Consider the following 20,440-nt stretch of genomic DNA (forward strand, 5'->3'; position numbering starts at 1 on the left):
CATTAATAAAACATGCTTATGGAATGAGATTTCAAGAAAGAGGTGAGATGAATAAAAAGCAAAGAACGTAAAAGATCTAATGGATAATTTTTCATTTTGTTTAAACAATTTAGTTTTAGTAAGTTACATATATATTTCATATTAAAAAGTGAATTCTCAATCTTCTTTTAGTTATATACGAAGATAAAACACTACAGATAACGCTGCCTGTGATTTCATGACCCTTTTATATTGCCCAAGTCCCCTCAGCTTTTGACATTCAAACTAAAATATTAATCTCATTTTTCCCTTTCAATAATTTCTGCCTGACTTCTATCACAACCTGGGGAATGCAGTTATAAGGTTTTATTTTTTAAGTTTTTTAATTGAATCTATTTGGATGACATCGGTTAATAAAATTATATAGGTTTTAGGTGTACAATTCTATCCATCATCTGTATATTGTATTGTGTGTTCACCACCCAAAGTCAAGTCTCCTTTCATCACCATTTATACTCCCTTTACTCTTTTCTACCTTCCCCTTCCTCCTTTCTTTCTAGTAATCACCGTACCAGTTTTAAAGAATGCAAAAAGAAATGCAACACTATAGACATGAATAAATACCCTACCATCCATTTGTCACTGAAATCAGCAGCCATGCTACAATAAAGGGACGCGCACAAATTATTTCCTAAGCACAAAGAACACGAGGGAAAGGCAAGCAATACTGCAGAACAATAAATAAAGCAGAACACCCTCCAAGGGCTCGGAATTTAGTTTGGATAACCTTCCAGGAGGCAGAATCCTTCCCCGACACCAACATAAACTGCAATTAGGACTGATCTTTTTATGTTATACATCTGTCTTCTCTGGATTTTTATCACAAGATTCTCTGTGTCCAAATTACAATAGAATCTCATGAGTTTCACGGGCTTGGGAGAATAGCTACTATTACAAATAAATTCACCGTTTCCAAGTCATGGAACCTATGTCAGACATTTGGCTGTTGAACTTCATCAGGTTTCTGGAGTCCTTGGAGCTCACGGTGCCATTGCTTAGAATTCTCTTAGAAGCTTGCAACTGGTGCAGTTTTGTGCTGCAACTTGCCTCCCTGGTTTGCAGGCTAGCCACTGGAAGCTGGAAGCATCTAAACTACCAGGGCCCTTTGGACCATGGGATTCCCATTTTCAGGCTGATTTGCGGCACAGACCTCCAAGCAACAGAGGCAGAGACTTTTTTCAGTCCTTGTTACACATAAGTCACTCACAATATGCGAGCATGGAAACATTAAGTGTCACCTCCAGGAGATATGGGCTCTACCAATAGCTAACTAGGCCACTTAGCTCACGGGTTTAGCACGTTTCCAATCTGAATCGCTCTGGTTCCTGACCTGACTTGACAAGGCACTACTCTTTCTCCCCTTTGAAGGACATAAGAGGTGCCCCTTGGATTAAAATAATTTTTCCATACAAATAGCTTTTTCCCTTTGAATTTTGAAAGGAATGAAAACCGTGTTTCAGATTTAGTAATGCCCTTTGAGATCACTGGAAATACTCTAGGACGCTGGGATTACTTGTCACTATTTAAAAGCAATGTTATGGGTGTACTTGTACTTTGGGATTTTATTAGAACAACAGGCTGAGTTGAGAAGACCACAGCTAATGTCCTAAGACTATGCATCGTGAAATGTCATACCAGCACCGTGTTGGGGTTTAGTAGATGGACTGATCCCTTCTCATGAGGACAGCCTCTCTCCGGTGGATTTTAGGCCGGGTCCTCCTGCCATCACTCCAACTCTGTGACTCCACTTCCATTTCCCAGTCTGATGCACCTCCCCCTGAGCCTGCTTTGGTTCATGGTCATACCGCCCTTCTTTTGTATCAAGCTGGCAAGTGCTCCTCTCTTCCTCATACAGCACCCAAAGTATACCGCAACTCTTCCTAGGAGCCTGTCTCTCTCCTTACGCTGTAAGCACCCCATGGGCAGGAACCATCTTTCAGCCTGTCTCACCATTGGTGTGCAAACCTAACTGAGCGGAATAGCATGGGCTACCTGCTTCCAGAAGGTCCTCAGTCTTTCAATCTATAAGAGCTACACGTTGACTTTTTAAGTAGAACTGCTTGGCATGAAAAAGCCTCTGACAAGGCTCTTCTTTCAGGTCAGCTATTTCAGCCCAAATGAGCTCTTCTGTAATTCTGTGCTGCATGTCAAGGTTGTCTTTCTGCCCCATTACATGACAACGTTCTGTGCCGAAACCTTCTGCAGCACGTGGCCTCCGCGGTGCCTGCCGCTGGGGCTGTCTCTGCATTTCCTCTTCCCTGGGCGCCTGTTCCAAGTCCCTGGTGGGAGTGGGAGCCGGAGGCCCTGGCACAAAGAGCCGCCTTTGCAGTCTCCCCTGTGGCGGGGCTGCTGGGCCACATTACCACGTGCTATGTGGTGTTTCAGTTCACCCCAATTTGCCCTTTGGGAACTGCTGTGAAAACTCCTTTTGTACAGTAAATCATGACAGCATTTGGTCTTCATTTAGGGGTGAATGCATGGTTTATATATTAAGGCCATTTCTTTTTCCCCTTCAGAAATACCATGTGGCATCAATTTGTTTGTAAGCACGAATCAAATGGCAGTTTGGGATCTTCCAGATGATGCAGAATATGCTGTATTAAGTCTTTCAAGGGCATCTGAGCAGTGAAACCCCAACATGTAAAAAACGAAGAGGCTACTTGAATCCCAAAAAATACATCAATCCTCAGATACTGGAACAAAATCTGCTCTGAAACTTTAAGAAATTCTGAGGCATTACTAAGGTTAGCCTGGCCGGCATGGCACAGTGGTTGAGCATCAGCCTATGAACCAGGAGATCATGGTTCGATTCCGGTCAGGGCATATGTTCAGATTGCGGGCTGGATCCCCAGTGTGGGGCGTGCAGGAGGCAGCCAATCAGTGATTCTCTCTCATCATTGATGTTTCTATCTCTCTACCTCTCCCTTCCTCTCTGAAATCAATAAAAACATATTTAAAAAGTAATACAGGTTAATAATTCATATCATATTTAGAAATATGTATGTTCTGTGTATGTGTGTGTACGTGCGTGTGCGTGCGTGTGCGTGCACGTGTGCGTGCACAGAGCTGAAATCTGATTGGTACCCCAGCCAGCTAAAATTTAAACGGTTAATCTTCAGCCACGGGTGAAATGAGGGTGCAGAACATGAAGCAGTGTCAGTTTTATAGCTTCCACTTTTCAGACGTCAGACATGGACCATTAGGGCAATTTCCCGAGTGGGTGGAATATGGCAGGCTCTGTGTTTAGGTTTCCAAGTTCATTCATCCAGCCATCCTTGTGGCTCCTGTGGTTGGCCTGTGGCCTGAAGCTTCGCTTGCCCAGCAGTGCCGTTTCCCAAAATAGGCTCAGGAAGTTTGTGACCATGTTTGGTCTGTTGCAAAGGGGTTGCCCTATATTTAATGAGCTTGTGAACATGTACCAAGAATGAAACACATCTTCAACCCTCTTTTCACTTCAGTACATGACTTGGAGTGGGCTGTTTTACAAGCACATGTGTTTATCATATGACTGGATTTGGGGACAGACATCACTTCTTATGTATAGCATACAATTTCTCAGTAGCTAAGCACTCTGCTTCCTTCCTCCTTATTTAAGAACAAAATGTTAAACCGGGTCGTCCCTTCCCCTTATCCTCGGCAGGTTTTTCTGGATGCTGAGGTGTCTTATTGAATTTAAATGTGCGCTTTCTTCTAGCATGGTGGGGAAGAGAAAAAAAACAACCCTGTGGTTTAAGTCCCTTTTCACCCCGAAAGGCGTATAACTAAAGTCTTCCTGTGTGTCATGGGGAGTAGGGAACTTCTTTTCAATCACATGCATTTATGAGAGCAATGTGTTTGCTGGTTTGCGCACCAGACGAGGAGCCAGGAGGCCTTGATCTCTCTCTATTGCTCAAACTCTCTGCGACATTAGGCAAATCATTTGCCTCCTAGGTTCCTGGCTTGTTTTATTTTTCTACAAAATACCCTCTTCTAGCACAATGAAAGGGGGCATTGTGACTAATATTGATAATAGCTACAAAGTGCATTTTTCTTCTCTAAGTCTCTAGCATAACATACTCGTATAGCGCAACAGAGGTGGTCTCTTACTAAATGAAACTTGGTGAGTGGTTAAATGACTCACCCAATATCTTCCAGTTTACTATATAATGTAATAAACCACAATCTATGAATAAGCCAAATGGATAAAATGTCTTTCATTTGATGATTCACATACAATCCAATAAAGCAGAATATTCCATAGAGTTTATTTCCTGTAATTGCAGGAGATAAAATTGATTTTCCCATTTTTCTCCTCATTTTTGTCCTCCCACTGTTTGCTACAGTTACTGATTGTGAGAGAAGACTCAAAAGAGAATTCGTCATGAAATTTAAAAGTTTACAAACCTCATGGTGCTTCTTTTGGAAGGAGAGAGAGAGAGAAAGAGAGCTGATAGTTTGTGTGAAATTCTGATGTGGACTGTTCCTCAGACCCTGACAAGGAAAGAGGAAATGTTTGAAATGGAGACTGCACAGTCTTGGGGCAGAAGGCTCATCAGGAAGCTCCTGGCTCTCCTCAATCACATTCAGATGATATTGAAAAAAAATAATAATGCGGCCCCTTTGGCTGCCCCTTGATCTTGGTCCAGGGTCTTGCCAGAGCAGCCCTGGGTTCAGGAGGGGGGGTGCAGGGGGGCTGAGGATTTGACTGGTGTGCTGGGAGGGTAACTGACCTGAGCAGATAAATATGCCCAGGAGAATGAGAGCCAGGTACTGGTCTCACAACTTTTCTGTAATGTTTGATAGTGTTTCAAAGTAAAATAAAAAAGAGTTAGTGTGGTTAAGAATAATCATTTTACCAGAGTAGCTTACTTTGCATTTATCTCATGTAGAACATTATATATATACTAGGGGCCTAGTGCATGAATTTATGCACCTTGAAAGGAACTGTGGGCCGCAAGGCTGTGGTGGGTACAGGGGCGGGTCTCAGCCCATCCTCTGTGCCCTCGCCTGGACCCTTCCACCGCGGTCCCCAGTCCCCTGTCTGCCGGCAGCCCCACTCCTGCTGCTGCTGCTCCCACACACTGACGGTGCTGGCCCTGCTCACACCCACTGATGGCGTGGAGTGATTGGGGCCAGCGCCAGCAGTGGGTGCAAGCAGCAGCTGCTGCCCTGATCTCCCCTCAGGAGCAGGGGGAAGTGGAGAAGCCCTCAGGGGCGGGGCTGGCAGTCACCCCTTGCACCCACTGACAGTGCTGAGTGATTGGACTGGGGCCGGTAACGGGTGTGAGCGGCAGCTCTGGTGCCAGCTCCAGGTGTGAGCAGGGCCAGCGCCAGCAGTGGGTGCGAGCAGGGCAACTACAGGCAGCAGATGCCGACCCTGATTGCCCCTCAGGAGCAGAGGGAGGTGGAGAAGCCCTGAGGGGTGATTGGGGCTGGCAGCGCTGAGTGATTGGGGCCGGCGCCAGGCACAGGCAGCAAGTGCAAGCAGTGGCTCCAGCACTGGCAGCAGGTGAGAGCGGGGTCGGTGCTGACAGCAGGTGCAAGCGCTGGGTGGGACCGCAGCACGCGGGAGCAAAGAATTTTCAGTAACCATCAGAGGCTCACCCCGATGACAGTGACCTGCGCCCTGCCTTGGTCTGGCGCCCCCATTCACCTGCTCCACCATCCCGCCACAGCCAACACCCGCCATGTTCTGCACTCTGCTGCCTGCTGCTGATGCCCGCCATGTTCTGTACGTACCCCCTGGTGGTCAGCCCACATTATAGCAACCAGTTGTTCAGTTGTTCCGCTGTTCGGTTTATTTGCATATTAGCCTTTTATTATAAAGGATATATATAATATACATATATACTCATATGTGTACATATGTATATATGTATATTTATAATGTATAATACATATACAATGCTATATCTTTTTTTCATGTACATATATTTACACTAAGGTATATTCTCATTGTTCCAATTTCTCTAATTCTGATTTATTCCAGAACAAAAGAGAAAAATCTTAGAAAGCAGTCCAGTTAGATAAAAAGGAAGACTGTTCAGTATGTAAAAGATTTATTCTGAGTCTTAATAGTTATATTATTCTAAATGAACCATAATGATGGATTTGAGTGCCAAATTAGGATTAAGTGAAAAGGGAAATGTACTGAAGTTTGTTCTGATTTTTGCAATATCACTCAATTAAAACTTTCCCAATAAAGGCAAGCCCATTAGAGAAGGCTGTGCTAGGGAAGGTCTGATTGGTTTCCTTGCTAAAAATGAATGCTTTGTGTGGCATTTGCTCTTCAATGAAATAAAAAGGGAGGCATCCTCTCAGCCACCTCAACAGAGGGTGTTAATATTTTTCTTTTTTCCTGATGGAGAGCTTAATACAAACCCTATAGTCCTCTTTTAAATGATTGTAAAGAGGATTTTGGAACTTTTAGGGAATGTATTTCAGTTCACATGTGCCCCTCCCACCCCCAAATTAATTTAACCTATTCAGGAAATATACTTTACTGCTATTAAAGTGTGGAATCTAAAATATTATTTTCCTTTCTAAAATTAGGTTTTGATTAAATGAACAGTACCTAACATATTCCTGACATGGCCTGTGCATGCGGTGCTCTTCCCCTGGCTACAAAGACATAAGGTCCTCGAACGGAGGTGACACCTTCAAGCAGATGTACCCTGCACAAACTGCTGTAAAATAACTGTTGCTGCTATTGGCTTGCAGGTTGTATTCCGAAAAAGAGAGCTCTGGAGAAAGGATGCTCTATTTTTTTGTAAATAGCTAGAATGATCTAGAAAGACAGCAAGACTTTCCTTTCCTGCTAGATATAAGATCTGAGCTGGAGCACTGCATGGAAGGTCTACTTACTCGTGAGCAAAGATGCAACTGGCTGCTCTGCAAAGCAGACAAAAGAGACTTTCCAATACAGTGTTTAAAGGGCTGTTTGTCTCTAACGGGAAAGTAATGAAATGGTGAAATTAGTGTTAGCATGAGGTCTTCACTCCAAAATATTCACCTTAGCGTGGCAATGTGTGCAAAAACAGCTCTTTAGAAAACTCCCTCTCCCTGCTGGAACCTCATCTTCAATTACATTGTGGTTATTACAAAGCAAAGAACTGTCTCTTTTCCTTGGACCTATATTTAGCCCATTGAGGTCTAAAATAGCTACTGGATTCAATGGGAGGGGCTGTGACAGGAATGGCCCAGAAGTATTATATTTGTAATTCTATATTTTGATTGTCAGACTAATTTATTTTTGCTTTTGCATTTTAAATAAAATATAGGGATGGTTTTAAAGAAGGATATCTTTATTTGCCTTATTACATACTTTGTCCTTTTAGGAACTTCTGCTAACAAAATATTTGGATTCAGAATTATTAGAAAACTTTTTCTTCAAGGTTTTCTCTATAGTAGTTCTATGTGAACATACGGTATATAGATACAGATATAGATATAGATATAGATATAGATATAGATATAGATATATTGATATATTTTATAATACAAATAAAAATATAATTCCCAACTTGGCTGGTGTGGTTCAGTGTTTCAGCATCAACCTATGAACCAGGAGGTCATGGTTCAATTCCAGGTCAGCGCACATGCCTGAGTTGTGGGCTGGATCCCCAGTAGGGGGCATGCAGGAGGCAGCTAATCAATGATTCTCTCTTATCATTGATGTCTCTATCTTTCTCTCCCTCTCCCTTCTTCTCTGAAATCAACAAAAATCCATTAAAAATATAATGCCCATTTTATTATGAAATGCTCTAATAACAAGGAGAGATCCAATATTTCCCTTAAATGTACGCCCCTATACTACTTAATCAATAGATGTACTGTTTTTCCTATATATGCAATATCTGATTTAGGATTTCACTCGGGTTCTTCATGAACCTCTTCTTCAGGAGCCTTCAGGGGCTTAGGTTTTGCTCTCATTTGGGGCCACTTCAGTCCCTGGTGAGCTGCAGCAATGGCTGACCCTCGTAGAAAATGCCACCCTTAGGAATTTCTGGGGAAAATCTCACAGGATTTCTGTCAGGTCAGATTTCCCCCCACACGAGCCTGTCCTCCAGCTGAGAATGTGACAGGGAGCCCGGCTCTGCTGGTCTGGAGAATGGGGAAGGATGAGAGGAGAGGAGCAATGTTTTCTTCAAGACAGGATTTCTGCTTCCCTAACAGCTCTCTGCCCGCAGCCTCTCCCATCCTCAAAGAGGTTGTGAACAATAGCAGAGTCCCTGCATGTAGGGGGACCCCCCACTGCTGGCTTGGAGAAGCAGGGGAGGAGGTGGCTCTATCAGTCAACACCATGAATATGTAAGCCAGGTCAATGGATAAAGACAAAACCCCCCATAGTCCACCAACCCAGATGGTGTGCTGGGAAAAGATAGGAAAGCAGCCGGAGAGCCAATCACTTCCCTCAGGCATGGAAACTAAGCAAGCAGGTACTCTCATGGGTCAACATTGCAAAACCTGTTTTCAGGAAAGGTGTGGATGTGGGAGTGGGTCGAGCAGGCATTAGAAGGGTTGCATGGTGCTGTCCGAGGTTTCTAACGCACAATAATATATTCACGAAACCGAGAAGGCTCTTTCAACGTGTCCTCTATTGCCCAAACTTATTTTTCCACCTAACCTTTTATTTTTAATATATAAAGAGAACCATAATATACAAGGAGACCCTCATATCAAGTCATAAACAAATGCCACATACTGCATGATAACTGAATCCACAAATACAGAAGGGATACGGGCTAAGGGGATGATAGGAATGCTCTAAATTCCAATTTGTTGGTAATATACTGTGTGTCATGCACAGTAGAGATTTTACACCTAATAACAGGAAACACGTATTGAGCACTTGCTGTATGTCAGGCACCATTATAAGCGCTTTATATTCATTACAGGATTCAATACTTACATTACCCCCATGAGGTGCACACCATTTTTATTCTCCTATCACATTTGAGAAAGTGACACTTAAAGAGGTTAAATGACATGCCCCCGAGTAAGAAGGTAGGCACCTGGATCCCAGTCTACCAGGAAAGACAGCTGTATGGATAACTAACCATGACACAGGCTTTAGGTCCAATATTAACATTATGAACAAGACCCCAAGAAGTAAAGATCTTCATTCAACTTAACTGAGGGGAGGGTTGTCACAAGAAAAAAATATTCACGGATGGTCACAGAGTTCATAGCTATAATTATACATGACCTGGTGGACAATGGAGAAGGGGGGTGGAAATACCACCAATTTCTTCTGTAAACAAGTTCATAGGAGAATTTGGGAAGATTGTGATTATGCATTTGGGAAGGTTGCTATTATTATTCAAAACAAGCAAAACTAAACTGAAGAGTTTGTTGTTGTCTGAAAGAAATGGATTCTATTCAAAATAAGCATTGCCCGAACATGTAAAAATGATTGCCTGCTTTTTTCAAATGTTGGTTTCCTAATACAAAGATTGTAAGGATTCAGTTCATTGGATGAGATGTTGTTTTTAGAAATGATCTGCCTTCGCTGTTCATTCATATCCCGTTTGAGAAATAGGAAATTATTCGGGAGCCTTTTTTCTCATTATGGTCTTGATGCGAAATTCATTTCGTGGTTGCTGAGCATCTTGGAAATACAGTGGATGGTTGCAACTACATATTCCTCTCCGGTGATTTTACTATAACTGCTCAAATAACAAATGATAAAATGTTTTAGATAGTATGTTACTTATTTGCTTGTCTTAATGTTGAATATACTTAGTGTTTTCAGCAGGAATTATGTTTTGGAAGATAAAAATAGCATTCTAATATTCTAGAAAATGTGAATAATTTGGAAATATTTAAATGCATAAATATGGTTTGAATGTATAATAATAAAAATTAAAATAGGATTTTTGCAATACTTTTCTCTATTATTTTCTGTATATACTAATTATTCTAACATACCCTGAGGTATGTAGAAATAAATTAACTATGTTTAAGTGATTATTATTTTTTGGCTAGGACCTAGTAGAAAATAATATTTGAACAGGAAATAGAATTGTGACTTCTAGATTTCCATTTTCGGGCCTTATAGGCTAGAAGGCAACTATAATTAATGATTAGAATAACATTCGTAAATCAAATCCATTCCAAAGAGAAGATGAAAAAATCTGACTTAGGCAGCCTTTCCTTCAGAGTTTGAAACAGGTTTTAAAATCACTTCAGCTGGAAAAACATTTTGATCAGATGGCAACAATTTTCTCACATTTTCTATAGTCCTCCATATCTGCACTGTGATTCTTCTTAAAGCAGAATTTAATAGATATGCAGTAATAATGCCTTAGGGCATCATTATTATTTTTTTAATGTAAGTACTTTTCCAGAATAATTTATCTCAGGCCTAACATTACTTTGGGCCTACATATCAGGGTCAAGGTGGATGAGATACTTCAAAAAAATTTAGTCCTGATGAAGTCGGTCCTAAAATACTTTGCACTGGTTTTCAAATAATGAAAACAAGGAAGTACATGGTCTTGGATAAATACAGACCTTTTTCAACTCAGGGTAAGCTAATTGCTCCTTGTAGAGAAAATTAGCAACTGAATATTAGCAATTGTTTGCTAATGTGCTTATTTTTATTTCTGCAGGAAAGAAGCTGCTGGCTGATAATATTGCATTGGAACCCCCTGGGGTGTGAAGACTCCCCTGGGACAGTCTCTATAGCAGCGGTTCTCAACCTGTGGGTCGAGACCCCTTTGGCGGTCGAATGACCCTTTCACAGGGGACGCCTAAGACCATCCTGCATACCAGATATTTACATTATTATTCATAACAGTAGCAACATTACAGTTATGAAGTAGCAACGAAAATAATTTTATGGTTGGGTCACAACATGAGGAACTGTATTTAAAGGGCCAGAAGGTTGAGAACCACTGCTCTAGAGGCAGCCTGGAGACTGGAGAGCTCTCACTTCCTGTCCATAGACACAAACAACCAAGGTGTGCCTTTCCTATTTGCAGATGAGGAGAGAGAGAGAGAGAGGGAGGGGGGGGGGGGAGAGAGAGAGAGAGAGAGAGAGAGAGAGAGAGAGAGAGAGAGAGAGAGAGAAAGTTGTGGGAAGACCAAAACCAAATTAGAATTAAAGAATAACACAATTATCTTCTGGATTAAACAGAAATGCCTGCAGGGAAGTTTGAATAAGGAGTGTGCACTGAAAGGTTGTAGGAAATTTACTCATAAGAGCATCACATAAAAAGAAATTAGGGTTTTGCTGTTGTTGTTGGTAGCAAACTCAATAAACCAACAACGAAATGGCAGGGCCAGTTGCTTGATTGGTCGCTGTTGTTGTTGTTAATGTCATAGTAATAGAAAAGTGCCTAGAGAGAAGAAGATCACATCCTGGGTAAACACATTTGGGCCTTGTGCTCAGTTCTTGTGAGCACATGTTTAGAGCAAGAAGTAGACGCTGGAACATATCTGGGGCGACGGCCAGCACGGTGAGGGCTCTAGAATCAATATTCTGTTGGCTTCAAAAGGTGAGACTGTTTTGTTTGAAGAAGTGAAGACTGAGGATGTAACAATTTTCCTTACATATATGAAGCCTTGGGAAGCTCTAAGGAAGCAATAGGGACGATAAGCAAGGGTTGGAGAGAGGGACCTTTGTCAACACCCAGGGCAGTATGTCCCCAGTCATCGCTGCTCTTCATTAATGGAGTAGTTTGCTTGCCAGGAGGTTGGGGTTTTGCATTACTGGGAACATTCAATATAAGCATTACAATTTAGTTTCACTTTAAAAAACAGACGTCTTTCTAAGAAGACGTGGTTTGAAACGAGAGAGCCAATACAATGAGTAAAACAGGACTGAACAGAACTATTGTACGGTAACGCGTTGCTTTTCATTACTGGGATTCACAATGCGATTTGGAAGAGAGGAAAGATGTAGGGGTCTAGGCTCAGGGAGGTTCTAGCGAGATGGAGAGCCTGAGGGGAAGTGCCTGCTTTGGTTACATGATATCAGAGTTAAGGAATAAAGAGGTACTCAGCTGGGATACTGCACCAAACCTTCCGTATGAGGTAAGACTTCGGATTTCACTCTCCCTGAAGAACTTTCTATTATGAGCATGTGACATGGAAGTTCTCTCAAGTAGCATTATCAGCTGTTTTCTTCCTCCCTCCCTCCTTGCTGCCCTCCCTCTTTTCCTCCCTCCCTCCCTCCCTCCCTTTCTTTTTTGGTTTTTGTTTTATAAGGTCTGTGGTCTTACTTTCAGTGATAAAGCAGTTTTATGAGGATCTCAGGAATATCTTCTACTTACAGCATTTCAAGGCCACTGCGCTATCCTACTTTTTGACGATTCCATCCTCCTCCACTTTCTATTAGCTCGATGACTATATTCTGATTCTGTAAAGTCCTATGATAGTCTAAGCAGTAAATGCAGTGTCCAGTCCTACTGGGTACCATGCCCATTAGGCGGACTAACCCTAGGAATTTCCTTATGATTGTGTCGTGCCTAAGGATGACCTACTGAGCCCTGCCAACATCAGTCAGGTACTCATTCCAGCACTGATTTTTCTTCTGCTTTTTTTCACAGCATTTACCCAGCCCTCACACCTCTCTTTTCACAGATGTGCAGTGCTATATAATGGCAGAGGCTTTGCTTCCCAGCTTTGTAGTGCTATACCCTGCTTCAAATTATTTTGCAAACAAATTGGAGTGTCAATGCAGAAATATTGCCATGCTCATTTTTAATTGAAATCACTGCCTTTATGGAAATGGTATACTAAAATAATTCTCACTGAAAAATATTTTCAGCGCCTTTATACAATTACCAATGCTCTGTATCAAGAATACAATTGGCCTCAAACAACTTCTCAATAGTCGTCAAGAGAATGATAAATATATTTGATTTTAAGATCTAACCTTAAAATGGAAATGATATATCTGGTTTTTTTTTAAGCAAAATTCATTATATTCACACAGACTGTGTTTAAGAGAGTTGTTTTGGAATGAGAATTCTTTGCAGCTAAGATCAAATTAATTTATTTGCAACAATGAAATTTTCCAGCTAAATGTTATATTGTACTCTTCTAAAATCTATTTTTGCCTTCACTCAAGTGGAGACAAATCTAGTTTTTCCCCTAAAGCATCACCAATTTTCTGCTCCTTCTTTTTGGCACATCCCCATTTTACGGGAGATATACACCTTAATATTTTCTGCTCAGCATTATAAAAACTTCCAGAAAGGGCATTTAAATATTACACTGGCCCATTTAACCTCACCTCCACCAACTGTAAGAAATTACACAAAGAGCTATAGTTGTTACTATGGGAAAAGGTAGAACATTTAATTCACTGGATTTGGTTTCATAAATACTAATAATAATTTTTAAAACATTTTTAGAACATTTATTCCATATCCTTTGTAATACATTTTTCTCCCCTTTTAAACGAGGCTTTATATAGTCTCATTTTTAATGTCTCAGGTGAAGGATCTTTCATAAGCCCTTAAAAGATGCCCAGATTTGAATTACTCTTGCTCAGAAAATTATTTCTGATGTTTAACTTATATTCTCCTTTATTCAATTGTAGTTCTTCTATCTCACAAAATTAATTTTGCTCATAATTTTCCCCTTAAATCATGTAGGTAATTCTCAATATTTCATCTTTCTTAAGCACAGTGCTATTTAAATTTGCAGAAACTCTGAAGGTGACTAAGATTTCCTTTAATTTTTCATTTTTGATGAAATTATACAGATGTTATCATTTAAATATTGTCTCTTAATCTCATAAAAAAAAGTTAGAAAATCCCATAAGACCTTTAGAATTTATAAATTTCCCTGTTTATCTGATATTTCCATTTGGTTTCCAAAGCACATCTCAACATCATCATGCTCAAAATGGAGTTGTTGATTTTCTTCTCTAAATTTAATCGCAAGTAGAGAATTTGGACATCTCCCTTTAACCTGGCCTTTTTCTCAGCCACCTCACACAGTTAATCTAACATAAATCCAGGTGTTTGTAACTTCAAAGTGTAAACTGATATTGATCCATATCTTTTTATCTCAACTGACACCACCCCTGGGCAGGCCACCATTTTTTCCTGCCTGGGTTTTCACAATAGTCTGTTAACTGGTCTGCTTCCATTCTCACATCTTTTAACATTGTTTTTCACAAAGCAGCATCAGATCACGTCACCTCTCTCACGAAATCTTTCTGAGACTTTCCCATTGCACCCAGAATAAAAGCTGAATTGCTTGGTTTACCAGTTCAGGCTTATCTTTCCAACCCCATTTCACATTAGACTCACATTCTCCCCAGGATGGACACCACCACCAGGAGTGAACAGTGCTATGCTCCAGCCATAGCGGCTTCCTCTCTTCCGTGACCCAACCAAATGCTTCTAAACCAGGCTCTTTCCTTTCTGTTCCTTATGCCTGGAAGTCTCTTCCCCATATTCTCCACATGGCTGATATGCTTTCCTTCTATGGATCTCAATCTAAGTGGCACATATTCGGGGAATCCTTCCCTATCTATCCGCCTTAACAAAGCTTGATCTCTCTCATCATATTTCATTAGAACACCTCTCATAATTCACAATTACCTTGTGTAATATAGTTATTTCGTATTTATTTTTCTCACTCCCAGTAGAATATAAGCTACAGTGCCATAGTCAGCCATTTCTGAAAGGAACCATGGCTCTTTTTAGAGAAAAATGGTAGTTAGAAGCCATGATCTGGGTGCTACGTGTCCACACTGTTTTGGGGGTACCATTGTTTCCAGTTCCTCCCAGGAGATAAAGTGACACATCTCCATTGATATTTCATATACTTATATTACTCTCTATTGCTTTTGAAAACTGTGGCTTGTGATCTTTTTTAATTTTAAAAATTCTGAAGTTTAAAAATAATGTGAATAGTATAAAATATTCTAATACAGAAATGCATCAAGTTCAAAGTCTCATGTAATCTATCTACACTGTTCAAAGAAAACCATTCATAGAATTTTCTATGTATTATAAACAAACACACACATTTTAAAGTGAGTTCATGCTATATATTTTTCTACAAATAGTTTGTTTCACTTAATACAGCATGGCCATATTTCCATGTCCATACCCAATAAGTGAACATTATTCACTTTTAATAAATATGTAGATTTTCTTAATGTGGTTAAATCAGGTTATTTAACCAATCCCTTACAGATAAACATTTAGATTTTCTTCTATATTTTTCTACCATAGCCTGCATTCTTCAAAAATGTCAAGGTCATATACGACAAATAAAGGCTGAAGAATATTCCAGATTAAAGGAGGTTAAAATGGCAGCATGTTTAAAAGTAATGTGTCATCCTAAAATATATCCTGGATTGGTAAAAAGTTATAGTTTTAATACATGGTGTTTTATTGGCAGAATTGGCACACTTTGAATATGGACTGTGCACGGGCAATACTATTGTGTAAATGTTAACTGTCTTGACTTTGTGCTGTGGTTATGCATAAAAATGTCCTCATCCTCAGGAAATATCCACTAAAGAATTAGGGACAAGATGTACCATGTCTACAACTCACTCTCTAATGCTTCACAAAGTAACACACGCATACCTCTTTCTCATCTATCTATTGAGAGAAATAGAGAGAATAAATTACTAGCAAATGGGGCAAGTTGTAAATAATTAAATCTGAATAAAGGGGTTATGAGAGCTCTTTGTTTTACAACTTTTTCAATGGGTTTATGAAAAATTAAAACTTACAAATATTTTTCAAAATAGGCAATATGGTTTCATCTTTTATTTTTTCTAATGACACTGCCTAGGATGATTGAGCCTGAAACAGCATCTCTTTCTTTTCCCAAGTAAAATGTAAATTAAATCGCTTGAGGTGAACAGCAGCATGTGAAATACACAGAACCAGAAATTTTCACAAAGGACAAATGGCAACAAGATTTATTAATATCACTTTGTTCTTAATTAAATGGGCTTTATAATGGCTTTCCTTGACCATGACTAGTCCATTAGGTGCAAAACCACATTGAAGAATATTACTGCTTAGTTTCTTTTCCTTTACAAAGAGAAAAATCTTCTAAAATAGCTTAAACTTGCCGAAAGCAACTTCAAGATGACCCAACTCTCCCCAAGTGACTTCTCAAATTCTTAAGCTATTATCTTTCTGTTCAAACCCTTTTTAAAACTTTCCCCCAATTATATCAGCCATCTAATTGCTAAGCTAAGATTCCTATAGACTATCTCTATCAAAGGATCAGGATAGGGAATGATAAACCTCTTAACAAAAACTTAATTCTGATTCTTTTCCCAGATTAAGGTATCTTAGCAACCTGTGAAGCATGTTATCTGCTGATTCTATCATTTTGAGCGCTTTGTTGAACCCTTGAATTGACCTTGTACCTGTGCGTCTCCCCTTGTGTTGGTTCTGTTGGTCCAGGTTATATAAAATGAGATTGGCAAACAGAAAGTGATGTGACCACACACATCTAAATGTATTTAACCTTTAACACACAGTTGGTTGTTTATAAACTTACGAACCAGAATCTTTCTTTTTGTTCTCTCTCTCCTGGGAATTACAGGTCTAGCTCTGCTCAGTGGGTGGCAGTGATGAGGAATAAGAGCTTAGTTTTAGCTAATTCAAGGATTTGAGATGAAAGAAGGGTCAGCGCTAAATGCAGCCCAAGTTGCTCTAGCTGGGGAGCCTGAGCAGTGAAGCATGCATTGTGGTCTAACTTTCAAGAGAAGGTTCCTGGTCACACCACGTCAGGATGGGTGACTAATTGTATGAAAGCTGCTCACTTCTTCAAGTATTCTGGCTCTGAGTCCTGGGAAGTGGAACTGATGAGATCAAAGGACGATGGTCAGTGGTTTTGAGAAATTGAGAAACTGCTGTGACACAAGCTACCCACTGGCCATGTGCAATACATGCTTCATCTTGCCTTCTGCCCCGCTGGCCACTCCATCACCATCTCAGCCGTGAGCCCTCCTTGCCTTCTGGCCCTGTGAGAGTGTCCCGGATTCAGTCTTCCATCCTCTTCTGCATCTCCTCTCATTCACTACGGGACCACACCCACTCACAAGGCCTTAAATATTAGCCATTCTCGGTATACTCACAACGCCCCCCCCCCCCACCAACCACACACACACACACACACACACACACACACACACCCGCACTGTAGCCCACACCTCTCCAGGATTGGCTTCTGATTCCTATGCAGAGAAACCATCTCATAGTTTCCAGGTGGATTTATGTAATAAGTATCCAAATCTCATTGTGTCCAACAAGCTCCTTCAATCTTAAATCTGTGATTCCTTCCAGAGATTCCCTGCTTTAGTAATAGGCGAACTCAGGACAAAATAATACTTGATTGTTTTCTTTCTATCACACCCCACATGCAACGCTATCAGCCATTCCGGAGGCATTGTTTTCAAAATATCCAAAACTCAGAGCCCTTTTCATCACCTTTATCATTAGCACTCTAGTCTGAATACCATGATGTCTTGTCTGTATGACCACAGTAGCTACTCACTGGTCTCCCTTATTCCAGTTTTGCTCCTACAGTCCACATCGGGCACAACCGCCAGAGGGGTCCTTGTAAAAAACTGTCAGATCATGTCCCTCCTCTGGTCAAGTCCTTTTGATGGTTAAGCCATACTTCTCACGGCTTAGAAACCCATGTCTGGTGGGGTCCCCCACCCATCTGACCTACTTACTACCACACCACGACTCTGTCATGTGTTCTATTCTAGCCTCACCTTTTTTCCTGTTCCTTAAACACGCCAAGCGTACTTTCCCCTTAGCACCATGGAACTTGCGGATCCCACTGCCTGGGATGCAGTTTCCTCAGATGTACTCAGCTTCCGCAGGTCTCTGCGCAGACGGCAGCTTCTCAGAGAGAGTTTTCCCTACGTAATTGTTCTTTTTAGTAAATATCATCACTTGTATTTATATGTTTGTTTCTTTTCTTTCAATCCCACCAACATATCCATGGAAGCACAGACCTCTGTTTGATGCTTTTTTTTAAATACCTAGGACAGTGTCAGGCATAGGTAGATGCTCAATAAATATCTGTGAAATGAACTAATTGCGATTTTTCTATGTGGAGGAAATAAATATAATAAGTTATAAAACTTTTCATCTCCTAGGTAACTTTCTGGAATGGGTAATTAAAGTAAGGATTGGCAATTATTGAAGCAAAGATGTGAATTCCTTATTTGTGTGCCCTCCTTTATGCTCTTCTGTAAAATGGGGACAATGCTGTCTTCCTAGTTTACTAAGAGGGTTGGTATGGGCACTAAATCAGACGCTGTCTCAGAAGCATTCCAGTTCTACCCAGCATTACGACATTCAGTCTTTCTATGGCATCTTGTGCACGAGAAATCCTTGTGCTCCACTGAATTTCAGATGCTTTGTTTGTCTACATTTTTCTGACCAGTAAAATATTGGTTAACATAAAATTGGAAAAGTTTCTTATTAGAAAGCATTACTATTTGCTTTGTCCTATGAGCATTTATTATCCATAACCTAGATTAAAAATTTGAAAGCATGTATAATTCACAGATGCTAAAATCCCGGGAAGAATAGCTAACATGCTGAATTATGCTAGCTCAGAAACCTGAGATAAGATACTCTGTGAATTACTGGAGAGGAAGATGGGTCAGGAAGAGAGGTTTGCATTCTGCACTAGTATATTTCCAGGTTTCTGAGCTAGCACAGAATTGAAACAATGTTTTCTTAACAAAACAAGCAAGCAAAAAGCACACTCACAAACATTGGTAAATTTAGTGAAATTCAATAATGTTTTAAAGGGGGCAGGTGGAGAGGAGGAAGGGTTTCTATTGCAGCAAAGTAAGTAAATTGGATATGAGTTATTTCTGATTTTAAAATGTTCCTGGGCCACCATTGGCCCTTTAATCCATGTTGAATTCCTCCTCGTAAAACTCAATGGCCCTCTCTCTTCTCCCTTCGCTCTCCAATCCCATCTCTCCTCTTCATTTCCTAGCTCAGAACTGCCATCAAGAACTCCAGTTTCCCCACTCTTTTGCTTTGTTTTGTTAATCCTCACCGGATGATATTTTTCCATTGATCTTTGGAGAGAGCCGAAGGGAGAGGGAGAGACACACAGAGAGAAACATTGATCTGAGACACATCGATTGGTTACCTCCCACATGCGCCCTGACCAGAGCCAGGAATAGAGCCTGCAACTGAGGGATGTGCCCTTGACTGGAATTGAACCTTGAGACCCTTCAGTCCATGGGCCAGTGCTCTATCCACTGAGTCAAACTGGCTAGGGCTCTTCCCACTCTTGGAGGTCAGCTTTCCTCAGCTCTCAAATCTATCTCAGACCCATCATCACAAACCCCTACTTACCAAGATGCTCAATAGAGTTGAAGGACCTGATTGTGGTGGAAATCACCATATTTAGAAAGAGTATTCGTATTAAAGAGCAATTATTGTTATTGTAAATGTTATTAGTTTAATTACTGTACAGTATAAGTGACTTTTTAAATTACAAAACATCTGAGGAAAGTTTTTGTCAAACCTGATACTCCAAGATTAAACAGAAAGAGGAGGCTCATAGCATAGCGATCTGTAGGCAAGCTGACCCTGTCTCCAGCCTTGTTTCCACTTGATTGGCTGTGCAACTTTGGACTGGTTATTTAACTTCCCTGATTTTCGATTTTCTCATCTCAACATGTGATTAAGAGCAAGTGTTCCTCATGGTGTTATTTAGGTTAAATTAAACAATGCGTATAAGGTACAGAACACACTCCTTGACATGTGATCAGTGTCTGTGTTAGCCATCAAAATAATGTTTCCTGCCCTAACCGGTTTGGCTCAGTGGATAGAGCGATGGCCTGCAGACTGAAGTGAAGGGTCCAGGTTCGATTCCAGTCAAGGGCATGTACCTTGGTCGCAGGCACATCCCCAGTAGGGTGTGTGCAGGAGGCAGCTGATCGATGTTTCTCTCTCATTGATGTTTCTAACTCTCTAATTCCTCTCCCTTCCTCTCTGTAAAATATCAATAAAATATATATATAAAAAATAATGTTTCCTTACTCAAAAATCTCTTTTAATTTTCTAATAATAAAACTTTCAATGTCCACTGAAAATTTACCTTGAAAGAGTTTGAAGAGTATACTGAGGACATTCACCACCAATATTTTTTTTCTACCTATCATTTGCCAAACTGTCACTAAGATTTCTTGAAAATATACTTCAGTGGTTTCTGTATTGAAGGGAATTTATTTGACTGGCAGAATGAGAGAGAAACTATTAGTAAATACATTTTACCAATTTTACAACTCTCCCGGGTAGCATGATATCAAGACTTGATACTGTGATCCTAAATAACACAGCTGAACTAGAAATTGTTTAATTTAACACCAATTTTCTTTTTGCTAAATCCCTATGCCAGCCTTTGACAAAACCCAGCCCTGTGCTGTCAGATGTGA

This window comes from Myotis yumanensis, unplaced genomic scaffold (assembly GCF_028538775.1).
Source record: "Myotis yumanensis isolate MYYU_CA2020_CCGP unplaced genomic scaffold, mMyoYum1.0.hap1 SCAF_15, whole genome shotgun sequence".
Taxonomy (NCBI): Eukaryota; Metazoa; Chordata; class Mammalia; order Chiroptera; family Vespertilionidae; genus Myotis; species Myotis yumanensis.